Source organism: Bubalus kerabau, chromosome 1 (assembly GCF_029407905.1).
Source record: "Bubalus kerabau isolate K-KA32 ecotype Philippines breed swamp buffalo chromosome 1, PCC_UOA_SB_1v2, whole genome shotgun sequence".
NCBI lineage: Eukaryota > Metazoa > Chordata > Mammalia > Artiodactyla > Bovidae > Bubalus > Bubalus kerabau.
The window spans coordinates 164,095,994-164,109,890 of record NC_073624.1 but is presented as its reverse complement, the minus strand read 5'-3'; the positions used below and the strand labels follow the sequence as shown (position 1 = coordinate 164,109,890).

Sequence of the window (13,897 nt, the reverse complement as noted above, 5' to 3'; positions counted from 1 at the left end):
ATTCACTGTGTGTGCAGTTTTGTCACGTGTGGATTCGTGTGCCCACCACAGTCAGATTCAGAGCAGTCCCTCACGAGGACCCCCACGCTGCCCTTTTATAACCACAGCCACTCACCGTACATGTTTAAAGGTAAGGGTTGGCGCCTCATAGTTGGGGCCAGGGTAGAATGAGGTAGACCCTCGAAAGTCCTTTTTTCCTCTCTTGGTGGAATAATCCCTTTGCCAAGACTGTAACTAAGAAGAGAAAGCAGCATATGTTTGCATTTGCCTAAATACTCTGCTTCTCTAAGACTGGAATGTTGTCCTCAGCTCTTAAGCAAATATGCTGTCTGGAGTCTTCCAGAAGGAATTGAAAAGCAAACAGTCACTGTACTGAAATTAAGATGAGGGGGGTGATGGGGACAAAGGAGGCCAGAGGCTCCAGGTGCTTGAACTGGACTCTGTCCAGGGCCTGGCTTCTCCCTCCCACCCCGACTCAACCCCTGACTCTGGGGAGGAGTTGGAGAGACCATGTCATAGCCTGGGGGCTGGCACAGAGAAGGCCCAAAGAAATTGTCTCTCTGTGAATGAACCAACTCATTTATGAGAACATGGACCTTTCAACAAATTTTAATATAAGACAAAGGAGAAATGTGGGGGAAGATAAGGAAAGACCTTTGAGGTAAGCTAGGAAACAGATGTTTCATTCTGTAGCTACACTCCTTTGCCCCTCTCCTCTCCCATTCAGACCCTCCAGTCAAGCCAAAAGGTACACTCCTCTTTTGTCACATGGAGACCTTTGCTATCTCTTGTAGGGTTGAAGTTAGTTTTCAACCAGACTGACCTTTATTAGTAATTTTATAAACACACAGGGTGACCAATAGGTTTCTTTGGGTGGACCACTGCCAGCAATTGGCCGAACCTTGGTTGCTTTGTTGGGAAGGATTCTGAGGAAGCATATGGCCTTAGCAAGAAAAACCGCTGTGATTGCTCCATGAAGCATCATGGTGCAGGGGATGGACTGGCAGCCACCCGCCCTGTTTGCTAAAGGTGGCTGTGAATCAAGCATCTCAGAGCTGCTTACACATGGCTGCCACTGTCCAAGGTGCTGACCATTTGGCATTAGCCTTCCTGGAGGCCAGTGCTCTTTCATTGGGTTCTATGTAGAACCTCCTGCCTTTGCCTGCCCTGGCCATTACCCTCCTGATTTGACAACCTTTGAAGCCAGGTTTCTACCCCAAACTTTCTCTGTAAAACCACTCCAGCACCTGTGACTTGTTCTGACCTTGCCCCTCGTGCACAGTCAAATCTGTGGCCCATTTTTAATATGTTACGTAAGCCAAGGCTGTAGGAGCACACGTGCTGTTTGATGCAGCCCCAAGAATCCAGAGTGTGAGTGCTCCTCAGCTTGGCTGGCATTGGCCTGTCTGAGGGCTGTGGGTGGATTTACATTACTGATACGTCCAAGACAAATGGTGCCTCCACAACCCCTCAGGGCCCTTCCTCTACCCGACCACTGTAGCACTAGCTGCGATGAGCCCAGTTGAAAAGCAAATTGAGTGTAAAGACTGTTTCATTTCTTCTGAAGTCACACAGAAGTGGGTTGGGATATAGTAACTTTGTTTTTTCGATGCTGATCTGCAAGTATCTTTACATATATTTATTTAAGCTATTCAGTAACTCTCTGAGGTGGGATTATTGCTGCATTTTACAGATGAGGAGCATGAGGCTCAGAGAGATTCCTTTTGACTTTGACGCCCATGCACTTAGCCATGGCACCATCTTATTACTGTCATCTGGGGCTTGTTAGGCTCCAGCCTTCTCTTATCACCAGCCAGGCAGAGTTGATGCCAAGGATGGCATGTGTGGAATGGACTTGGCATGCCCTAGGCTTGTGCAGTCAGTCACTTGGATAAATGTCGTGTGTAAGATCCTACCCCTGCAAGGGAAGGACTGGTCCTTCCTCCTTTGCCCCTCAGCCTCCCTTTAAACCAAGGAATGTCCTGCCCTGGGTGGAGCCTGAGGACTGGGCATCCGGGTCAAGGGTCAGAAAGGCAAAAGCAAGTTCTACAACAGAATTTGGCGGAGTGGTGGGAGAGGAGTTTGTATGTTTAAGGTTTACAGAATGCAAGACGTGCCATTTGGTAAAATTCCATTGAAAATACTTGTGTGCTTGTTGTGACGGCAAAAGGAAAAATAAAAGAGAAGCTGACATTTGGGAGAGAAAATCTGTAACATTAAAATACCAAAAGTTTGGATTGAACAGAAGAGAGAACTTTCTGTCTTGCCACTTCGATTTCTGGGCTATTCATGTGTGTTTTGGGGAGGGTGTGCTAGAAGCTGCAGCCACAATTTCTCCCCAGTGAGCACATTTGGATGAGGGATGTATTTATGGTGGGATCTTAGAAACCACCGACTCATTCATTCAACAAATATTCACTGAGTCCCTACCATGCACAACTATTTTGCTAGGTACTCATTTTAGATGTTGAAACAGATGGTTGGAGTATCTTGGCTAAAGTTGCATAGGGCTGGGATGTGAAGTTAGGACCCCAGGGCTCCTTCCTCCATAGCATCTTTGGGGTGTGATGCTCCCTGTTAGCCTCTTGGACCAGTTTGCAGGCCTGGGATGAGTTGGCAGCAGGGATTCCACAGAAGCAAAAGCTTGGGGCTCTAAATGTGTGTCCGTTTCCTATTTGTGCTTGTTTTTAAATTATGTTTAAAAAGTTAAACGTTGCACACTTTTACAATGTATATGTCAAGTTAAAAGAATGATAATGAAGTGAGCTCCCATGAACCCAGACCAGTTTAAAAAATGTACAGGAGCCTTAAGTGTCCTCATCGTATCATGTCATCTACCTAGGGGATCTGACCAGTATCATGATTGTGTTCTAATGGGCTCCTTGCTTTTCTTTATAGCTTGTCATACAAGTATGGATCCTAAAATACTTACTGCCTAGTTTGGCCTCTTCGTGAACCTTAAACATCTTGAGTTAAACTACTGTACACTTCTGTGATTGCTTTCTTTTCTTAAATGTTTATTTATTTTTAATTGATTGATGATTGTGATTGCTTTCTTTTTTATTAAATATTGTGAACTATTGGGCCTATGCATGTTTCACTTTATTAGATCATTCCAAATTACTTTCCAAAGCATTTCTACCTATTTTCACTGCTATCTGCAATGTAAGAGAATTCTTGAAGCTCCCCAACCTCACCAACACCTGGCATTGCTTTTAGTTTTAAGATTTTCATGTGGAAGGTGTCTCACTGTGATTTTGATTTGCATTGCCATGATAAAAGATGAAGCTGAGCGTATCTTTATGCGCTATTTTTGTTTGCTCTTCTAAATACCCATGTGTAGTTTAAAATTTTTGCCCATTTTTTAAGTTGAGACTTTTCTTTTGTAAGTTAGGGATGTTAAATGCCTACTTTCAGTTAGCTGCCTTAGTTCACAGATGTTCTATACTGTAGTATCCAATTTATTCATCTTTTAGACAGGTAGCTCCATTTCCTATCTCATTTAAGAGGTCTTTGCCTATCCAAATGGTATAAAGATATTCTCCTGAGGAAACCTTCCTCTCTGCTCTGAGAGCAGATGTTGCCCTCCAGCCTGAGTGTCCACAGCTAGGTCCTGGCTCTGAGTATGCCTGGATCCCTATGGCTAGGCCATCTCTCCCTGCAGCTATGGCCTGACTTTCTTCCCTGACACTGCCTGGCTCTGCTGTGGCCATGGAACTGGTCTTATCTTAGTGGTGACTTCGCAGCTTGTGGCATGGTGGTTCAGGAGGGCTTCCTGAAGGAGGTGGCATGTACGCAAGCCTCTAAAGGACTGGAAGTAGGAAATAGGCAAGCAGAGGGCACTGGGGGCAGATAGGAGGAAGAGTGTGCCAGGCAGAAGGAAAGCATGCTGGAAGGCCTGGGGGCAACAGAGAGGGAAAAGATATGGCTGGATTGTGGGCAGTGGCCAAGGGTGGGGCTGGAGCTCGGGGCCAAGCAGGCCTTAGAGGCCTCACTGATGAGCACAGAATCTCCAGAAATCCTTGAGAGCCATAGCTCGCCTCCTCAGGTGGTGCCTCTGGGTCCTATTCATTACACCCAGTCCAGAGGCCTGAAGACAGACTCGGGTCTTCTTTTCTGGAGGGCTCTGGTCTTTCTGTTGTCTGTGTCCGGACTCATTGGCTTCCTCTGAAAGGAAAGACGCTAATGCACAGGGACGAGCTGAGGACAAATCCCAGGCCCCGAGGCAGGCCCTGAACTTCCCAGGTGACCAGGCAGCCCAGGTGTCTGTGAGTCACAGTTTGCGTTTCTCCAGCCTCACTCCAGGCAGGGCGCCGTGTAAGCACCGTGCGTGCTGCAGCTCATGGCATCCTTACAGCAACCCTTCGAAGCGGGTTCATACCACCCTCGTTTTACAGATGAGGAAACTGTGACTCAGAAAAGTGAGTGAGTGGCTGGTGAGTAGGGGGTTGGCTAAGTGTGATTCCCGAAGCCCAGGTCACCACAGCTTTGCTCACAGCCTCTTGATCCTTGTGGCAAAGCTGTGGGGAGCAAGGCCCGCAGGTAGTCTCTTCACTTAATGCACAAGGGTTTATTGGAGCACTGTAGGTGACCACAGATGCTGCCAACAACCGTAATGGTTAAATATGTTATGATACATACATAATGGGAAACCATGATTCCTAATGAACCAAGAGGCCATGGTTCCAACGCAGGGTTCTGTCAGCTCATAGCAGCAAAGTGAGGGCGGTGGTGTCAGTACTGCTCTGGGTAGAAGCAAGGTCACGTGTGTGTGTGAGTACACGTACAGTGTCGGGGAGAGTGTGTCAGGGAGGGAAGCACAGTGACTTGGGACAAAGATGGGAGATCTGTTTTTTTGTTTAATGTCTTTAAAGTTTTCTATCAAGTACCAAAAATAGTAAATAAAACAGTGAGGGTTGCCAGCCTTCCTTCCCGCTGATCGCCCATGGTGCCTTCCCTTTTTGTCATCTAAGAATAGGGCTGCAGATTAAAACCCCTGGCAGAGTTCCTGGTATGTGGCAAATGGTCTGTCTGATAATAACAAATCATGAGTGGGAACCAAGAGAGGTAGTGGTCAGTATTCTTCCTTCCCAGGGCTGGATGTTGGCATAGGGCTTGGTGGAGTCTTGGTGTGAGAGCTTTGGCTGTTTGTTTCTCCTCAGGATTGTCCTTGAGTACAGTGGTTAGGGGCATGGACTTGGGAGCAGTCTGCCTCAGCTGAATGCTGGCTCTGCCTCTATAGCTGTGTGACACTGGACAAGTCACTCAACCTCTCTCTGCAACGGTTTCCTGATCTGTCTAAGGGGAATAAAGTAATCATTCCTATTTGCTGTGCTTGCTGTGGGGATTAAATGCATTAATACATGCCAAGGGCTTAGTTGGCATCACCAAATCAATGGACGTGAGTTTGAGCATATTCTGGGAGATAGTGAAGCACAGGGAAGCCTGGCGTGCTGCAGTCTATGGGATTGCAAAGACTCGGACACGACTGAGCGATTGAACAACCGTAAGTGCTTAGCACAGCACCTGAGTGCTCAGGAAGACTTCCTTACTCAGAAGCTACAACTGCTGGAGCCCCCTGGCCTCTGAGCTGGCTCATCTCTGCTATGGCTTGTTCTGCAGTCCAGGAAACATCTTGCTTATGTCCTTGGTGCTTGCAGAAAGAGAGAGAGTTCAGGGTCAGCTCTCTCACCTGCAGGGGACACTCCAGGCCTCCCTGGTGGTGGAGGTGAGTTGCTAGGAGTCCCCAGAGACTCACTGCTCAGTCCCAAGTGGCTCTGGTGAGTCATCACACCGTCTCAGCTGCACAGCCTGACAGGGTCCCTTGGTGACATCTGTTGGCAGTTGGTCTTCACCCCGAGTCCTCCTGATAGGAAACTCCTCAGAAGAAAGAGAATTGGACACCTACTGTTTTAACCAATGCTTCATGCCAACAAAGTCTCCTTTCTGATGTCTGGCATAGGAAGTCAGACAACTGAGCTGCTCCGGTGAGCCTTCTTATTAATAACACGTATCGTATCATTATGGCATTAGTTTAAATTGAAGTAATAAATACTTTTTCCAAGGAAATGAGTAAGTGAGTTTAATTGCTAGGAAACCTACCAAGAAGTTCGACAATAACTTTACTGGGACGAGTGTTTTGGGTTTTGTTCTTCGATCTAATTATAAAGCAACTGTACTTCAGGGCACGTTAATTGTAGCATTTGCTGGAAGACTAAGTTCATTAACTCTGAAGTTCCATCACCCTTCTGTCAGATTCTATGGTGCGTCTGAGGATGTAAGGAGATGCCGGATGAAGGACAGGAAGACGAGGGTGCCGGCCCCCCTCACACCATGGCCTGTCACACAGCTGGACCAAGGGAGTTGCTGCAGCAAGACCTTGGCCAGACCTACACTTCTTCTTCCCATGCAGTGCCAGGCATGCAGTGCCACAGGGCCCCCTTGAAGACAAATATGGCCCCCTTGACTTTCCCCTCCTGCCAGCCCTGCTTCTCCAGACCTCCTCAGCCCCAGCACACAAGAGGGAACAGGTTTTTCTGTTAAATATTAGAATTCTACTAGAATTCTAGGAAGGGCATCCACAAGATGTGGCCCCAAACATCTGGAAGGACCGCTGGCCCAGTGAGACCCCTGCCCGCTCTCCTAGTGAAGTGAAATATAACATCCTCTTCATTGTCTCAACTGAAGCATCTCTTACCCTCCTCTCTGGGAGAGCATGGCTCTTTCCTAACAGGTCCAGCAATGTCAGGGGAGTCCCTTCATTTTTTGAAGTGAACTGCACTGAGGCATAATTGGTATGCAATAAAATGCACTCATTAGACATGTGCTGTTTGATGGATTTTGACAAATATATGTAATAGAGTAAGCTATCCCAGTCGAGGTGCAGAATGTTGCCAGGTATATAGAAATGCCTTTGTTGTGAAGAGAGACCATCATAACTAACTTCCTTCTGCCCCCAGTCACTTCAGCAGTTGCTGGAAGACCATAGGCCCTGAAAAGAATGTTATGTGCCTGGAACCTGCAGTGTCCTCTGCTCCTAGGAGCATTTTCAGAGACCTGGAGTGCCAGTGTGTCTGATCAGAAGACAGGGAAAGGACAGGGAGGCGTGAAAGGCAGGGGAGAGGAGGGGAGAGCTGTGGAAGCCCCGCAGCAGCTGGGAATGGTGTTCAGGCTAAAGCTGTCTCCATCCAGATGAGAGCCCTGACCGTCCGCTTGCTGGCCAGAGATGACTTGTTTTCCCTTGCCAGGCAAGATCTGGCACCTCCTTGAGAGGTGACATTTGGGTAGTTATGAGCACAGACTCCAGCATCAGAAAAGAACTGCACGTAAGTCCTGCTTCATTGCTTATTGCATCCTGGGTGAACTGTGGTTGCCCTTCAGAGCCTTGGTTTTACTGATCTGTAAGATGGGTATCATAGCACTTCTTTCCTAAGTTCCTGGCAGGTCCTGGCCAAGCACATGCTCAGTGCTCTAGCGAGTTGAGAGTCTTATGCTTTAAAAGTTTTCCTTTGCTTCTTACAAAGGGATCTCAGCAGATGGCATCCAGCTCCGAAGTACCCTTTTTTGAGGCCTGGGAAGTGGGTTTCCTTTCCTGGTTGGTCAGCAGGTGGGACCTAGGGGTGGGTGGTCATAGGTCTTGCTTGACTTGTGTTTAGACAGCATCTCTGAAACAGCATTAAGAATGCCCTTCTCCTCGGGAATCTAAGGATGCAGAAAGGCCCCAGGAGCCCCTAAGAGGTTTCCCTCTCACAGTTTGTGTGGGAGCCTCAGATCTAATTGTGGTGACTGAAACTTTCCCCACTGCTCTGGAATAACAGCCATAGTCCTTGCAGCTGGCCTCCCTGCCCTGCTCACTGTCACCCTCTCTCCTCACTCCACCCCGTCTGCCCGCCTCCTGCTCTCTGTTGCTCCATGAGTGTGCCAGGACAATTAGGCATCAGAACCTTTGCACTGGCTGTTCCCTCTGCCCAGGACACCCTTCCCATAGATATCTGCCGGCTGCGTCCTCACCTTCAGGGCTTTGCTCCAATCCCCTCTGCCCTCCACAGGCCTTTTCTCATCAATTCATTAAAAAATTGAGCTCCTTTTCCTCTTGATGCCCTTTTCTCCCTTCCATGCCTTTTTTTTTTCATTGAATTTACTGACATTTGCTTAGTTTTTGATGTTTACCTTCCCCCAATGAGGATGTGAGTTCCACTCAAGCAGGGATCCTGTGTCTTTTGGTAAGTAATGCTGCACATCCAGCATTTAGAATAGCACCTGGAACATAGTAGGTGCTCAAGAAGTATTTGGTATATGAGTGGATGAATGTATGACTGGGGGCATTTCACTGACTATTTTTCTAGGAAACATTTGTTTCTTTTTATGAGATTCCCAATTACAACAATAATATATGATTTCATGGAGTCCAGAGATCCCTTCATGGGAAATAGATGGGGAAACAGTGGAAACAGTGTCAGACTTTATTTTTTTGGGCTCCAAAGTCACTGCAGATGGTGACTGCAGCCATGAAATTAAAAGACGCTTATTCCTTGGAAGGAAAGTTATGACCAACCTAGATAGTATATTGAAAAGCAGAGATATTACTTTGCCAACAAAGGTCCATCTAGTCAAGGCTATGGTTTTTCCAGTGGTCATGTATGGATGTGAGAGTTGGACTGGGAAGAAAGCTGAGCGCTGAAGAATTGATGCTTATGAACTGTGGTGTTGGAGAAGACTCTTGAGAGTCCCTTGGACTACAAGGAGATCCAACCAGTCCATTCTAAAGGAGATCGGTCCTGGGTGTTCTTTGGAAGGAATGATGCTAAAGCTGAAACTCCAGTACTTTGGCCACCTCATGCGAAGAGTTGACTCATTGGAAAAGACCTTGATGCTGGGAGGGATTGGGGGCAGGAGGAGAAGGGGACAACAGAAGATGAGATGTCTGGATGGCATCACCGACTCGATGGACATGAGTTTGAGTGAACTCTGGGAGTTGGTGATGGACAGGGAGGCCTGGCGTGCTGTGATTCATGGGGTCGCAAAGAGTTGGACACGACTGAGCGACTGAACTGAACTGAACTGAAAGATCAGGTGCAACCTCACCCTCCTCCACTCCCACCAGAGCACCAGTGTGTTCAGCCCGCTGAGTTTCTGTCTACACCGTCCTCCTTTGCAAGTGTGGAGGGAGCATCATGTACTCCACAAGGTGCGGGGCTTGGCGAGATTTCAGATGGGCCCAGGCTTGAGAAAGCTTTCCGCACAGTTACACAGGAGGATTAAACACAAAATCCCTGTGTGTATCGCAGTGTGAGGTTAGCAGTGCCGCTGAAGTTTTGTGGGTGAACATTTTGGGAACCTTGTGTTCTGTTCCTGCCTCAGCCTTTTTTCTCGCTCATCTCTGGACTGTTGACAAATCTTTCTCATCGTTGGTTTTCTCATTTTGGTAGTGGGGATAATAAAAATGCCTGCCTCAAAGGGTTCTTGGGAGATTGAAATGAAATGAAATGATGGATATGAGAGTGATTACTCATTTGTCTCTCTCCTCTTCAGTACCCAGGACAGTGCCCCAAGTGTTGGCATGTGATTGCAGAGCCTTGCAGCCTAAGCTACTCCCCAGCCCATCCCAACTCTGCCTTGGGAGGCAGTGGGTTTTGAATTAGCTGGAAGCAAGAAGGGCTTCATCAGGTAGAGGAGGGAGGAGGGAAATTCCAAGTGGGGTAAACTTCTGTGCAAAACATCAGGGTGTGAAATAGCATGCCGTGTTCTGAAAGAGGAGAGTTTGGAGGACCAGCGGCTTGTGCTGAGAGCTGGAAGTGATGGAAAGTGTCAGAGGGAAGGGTGGGCAGGGGCTGCAGGGGTTTGGAGGACCAGCGGCTGTGCTGAGAGCTGGAAGTGATGGAAAGTGTCAGAGGGAAGGGTGGGCAGGGGCCTCAGGCAGCCTGGCCGGGCGCGCCTGAGTGTGTGATTCATCGTGTCCATGGCAGGGCTTCCCTGCTTTTGATGTGAGCTGCGTGCTGTGTCATCAAGGCTCACCCTCCCGTGGGAACTTTCCTGCCTAGTGAGACGCTTAGGAACAGAAGCCTGTTCTCCTGGGTTGCGTCACCCTGGAATGTGACAAGAGTGAAATTGCTTGTACATTGTGTGGCCAGATCTCCATTGTAAGAAGTCTGGGGGTTTTGATTTGGGGGGTCAGCTGCTCACCCCATGTTTCCCACTGGAGGCTCTGAGAGGGACGACAGATGATGGGGCTGGGGGGTGGGGTCACACTGACACGGCCACTTTCCCTATAAATGGCATGTCTTCCTCCAGGGTTCTGCTTTTCCAGTCTTTTGCTGGAAAGTACCCTCCAAGTCACCTGGCCTGGTACCCATGAGGGCTTTCCTGCTTCCTGCCCCAACACCTCTGGTCCCAGGCAGAAGCCTCCACCTGGGCCTGGCATGTTGTCATGATTTTTGGTTTATTATTTTGGGATGCCTTGTTTTTCTGTTTGCTTACTTGTTTATTTCTTGCACACATCCAGAGAAGGTTTGCAGAGGCTTCTAACGAGGCAGCGGCAGTCAGAAAATAAACACAGGGCCATAGTGGCTGTGCTGGCTGGCAGGGGTGGCAAAGATCACTGTGAGCATGCTCTCCTGGCAGGCAGGAAGTGGGGAAGGAAGCCATGGGTACAGGGCATCTGCATGCTCTGAAAGGAAGGAGCAGGGTGGCTTGCTTCTCAGAGGGACCAAGCTTCTCCAGCACTTCAAAGAATTCCCCCAGAGGGACCTGGTCTGTGCCAGGGACACGGGAGACAGAATGGATAGTAATTCTGGCTCAACTTCAAAGCAATGCAGAGGTGGGTTTTGTTTGACTGTCACTCACAGTTCACTGACTATGGACGTAGTCCTAGGCTGAAGCTCAGGATTCTGGGAGGGTGCGGGTCGGACAGCCCTCACGTGGGCTTCCTTTAGGCTGGTCTTTATGGAGTCGGTGGATTCTTGTCGCCCACTGAGCGAGGCCTGCTCTATCTAGTCAGTCCAGTTTCATTGGTCAGACATCCGCTGAGTTCCAGGTGCTGTACTGGGGAACTGGAAGCGAGGGAGGCAGGCACGGCTTTTGCCCTCTTGGCCCCAAAGGTAACTACGGTCTGTGGGGAAGAGGGTTGTGATGGAGGCTGTACTCTGAGCCACTGGAACTGTGGCTGGGAGCTTGGCCTGCCCGGCAGAGCCTGGGAAGTCTTTTTGCGATGGAGTTCAGTCCTAATGGAGTAAGGAGGGCTGACATGAGGGGAGGGCAAGATGGGCAGATGTGGGGGTCCAGGGGTGAGAGAAAGCAGGGATGTTCCAAGACATGGAGGAAGTTAAGCCTGGCTGGAGTCCGGTATCTGGGATCAGGGACCCAGATGTGGAGTGCTTGGCTTGGGTGGCAGAGGGACTGTGTATTCTAAAGGCAACGGGGGACCACGGAAGGGTAGGTCACTCCTACCCTTTATTTTCTTTGTTGATTTTCCTTTGAAATTAGTCTTTTTTAAAAAATATTCATTTATTTAAGTTTTGGCTGTGCTGGGTCTTCACTGCTGCGAGGGCTTCTCTCTAATGGTGGCAAGAGGGCCTCTCATCGTGGTGGTCTCTCTTGTTGCAGAGCATAGGCTCTAGGGCTCCTGGGCTTAAGCAGTTGTGGCTCCTGGGCTCTAGAGCACAGGCTTAATTGTTGTGGCACATGGGCTTAGCTGCTCCACGGCATGTGGGACCTTCCTGGATCAGGGATCGAACCCCTGTCTCCTGCGTTGGCAGGCAGATTCTTATCCACTGAGCCACCAGGGAAGCCCCTGCAGTTAGTCTTTTTGCCATGCCACATGGCGTGTGGGATCTTAGGTCCCTGAGGAAGGATCGAACCCACACCCCCTGCAGTGGAAGCATGGTGTCTTAAGAGCTGGATCGCCAGGGAAGTCCCTGAAATTAGTGTTGATTGTATAAGTAATACATGAAACGAACATGTCTTGTGAAAAAGAAAATAAACAGCAGAGGCAGTTAAGGTGAAAACCACAAGTGTCCTTTATGCTCCCTCCCCGCGTTCCTCTCTAGAGCTAAGTTGAGGCCTTGTCTGGGCTCATCACTCTTTCTTATGTGCAGACATTCGCATGGAAATACAGGGAGCTTTTCCAAAGCAGAAGCTTTGGCCATGTACTTTTCACTTGAGGTGCTTCAGAGCCTTCACTCTGTATCAGCCCATTTGGTTCTACCCTGGTCTTACCTGCTGCCTGACATCCTGCAGAATGGGGTTGATGGATCCACTTCCTCGTTAGGATGGTTTCTGGGGATTTTGCTCTGACAAGCAGCGCTAGAATGCACACCCTTGAAGGCACAGCTTCGTGCACGTGCCCGAGTATTTCTCTGGGCTGGATTGCTAGATAGCAGTTGCTGAGTTGCAGAGAACCCTGTGTTTTCCAGTTAGGAAGCTAGAAAGATAGTGCTGAGGTGCCAGGTACCAAAATAAGGCAGGCAGGAAGAGAGAAGTATTTAAGTGTTTTGAAGAACAGACCCTGTTCTGGTCCCTGTTTTTTCTTTTTTTATGGTTTAGAGGAAGATAATTTCTTGAATGTCACATTGCTGAGAAAAAGTGTGATTAGACAGAAAGTCAGGGACGAAATCCAAAATCAGAGAAGCAGATGCGATAGAGCAGGGGTCCTCTTAGGTCAGCAGCAGCTCTTGCGGAGTGGAGTCAGCTACAGCTCGGTGGGGATGAGCAGGGGGAACAGGGTGGTCCTGTGGTGTGTCCTGCTCTGAAGGGGTCTCACTGGTGGGTGGAGCCAAGCTGACATGTGTTCATGGAGGAGAGACCCTGCAGTCTCAGGAGGAGCAGCTGACAGTCTGGAGCTGGGGAAGGGCTGCTGTGAGCCGAGGGCTCCAGCCTGCTCTGAGTGATACTAGGACTGGACCTGGACTAAGGGGGAGGTGGTGCAGGAAGTCAGGAACTGTCCATCTGTCGGAGCCCCCAGGGCCACTGTGGCAGGAAGTGTCCCTGTCCCTCGTCCACCCATGTTGGGGGTGGGGAGCATCTTTGTGTGAGTCATTGTTAACCAAAGGTTCTCAGGTGGCGCTAGTGGTAAGGAATCCACCTGCCAATGCAGGAGCCGCAAGAGATGCGGGTTTGCTTCCTGGTTGGGGAAGATTCCCTGGAGGAGGAATTGGCAATTCACTTCAATATTCTTGCCTGGAGAATCCCATGGACAGAGGCGCCTGGCAGGCTACCATCCATGAGGTTGCACAGTCATACCTAACTGAACGTCTGGGCATATATCCCATGGAAGAGGTCTGTCTTGTCTTCCTGGGGCCTGCAAGCTTACTAAAGGGCGTTGGGCTGAGCTTAGCTTATGGACCATAAGCAGAGTGAGGAGCCCTGCACGGCTTCTCCCAAAGGAAGGGGATCGCACACTTCCTGTGCTGTGACCCTGTGCTGGACGCCCTCACAGTTCTTTCCTGTCTGCATAGCCACTCAGCAGAGTCGGCACCTGCACACCAGCTGGTCTAGGAACCTGAGGCTGGGAGGGATTTCAGCTGCAGGTGGCGATTTAAGTCCCAAACTCTCCCTCTCCGGACTGTCTCTCCACTGCTCCAAGTGACAGATATGTGTTCCCCTGGCGTGATGTGGGGGGGACAGGTGACACCTTGAGGGCCCCTGGGTCAGGAGATGCTGCTGTGCGAGCCCTCAGGAGGCCTTTCCCAGCTGTCCCGCCCTCTCTGCCTCGCCCCCTCCTCCTCGGACTACAGTCCCACCCTCCAGGCCCTCCTGACACACAGGCCCTGGGCCGTGGACGTAGTGCAGCCTTAGGACCTGAACTCAGAGGCCTGCTTTGGAGGCTGTACCCTCATTGTATGGCCGAATGGGTTTTGTTGCTGGAGACCTTCACATTTCTGTGGCATTGTCACAAACGTCT

General features: G+C 49.5%; 1 protein-coding gene across 1 annotated transcript in view; it reads left to right on the top strand.

The window, feature by feature from the left end:
• The window catches only part of LOC129621485 (glutamate receptor ionotropic, delta-1-like), a 214,765-nt gene that overhangs the window by 145,108 nt on the left and 55,760 nt on the right, over positions 1–13,897 (top strand). The gene's annotated exons all lie outside the window — the stretch shown is intronic.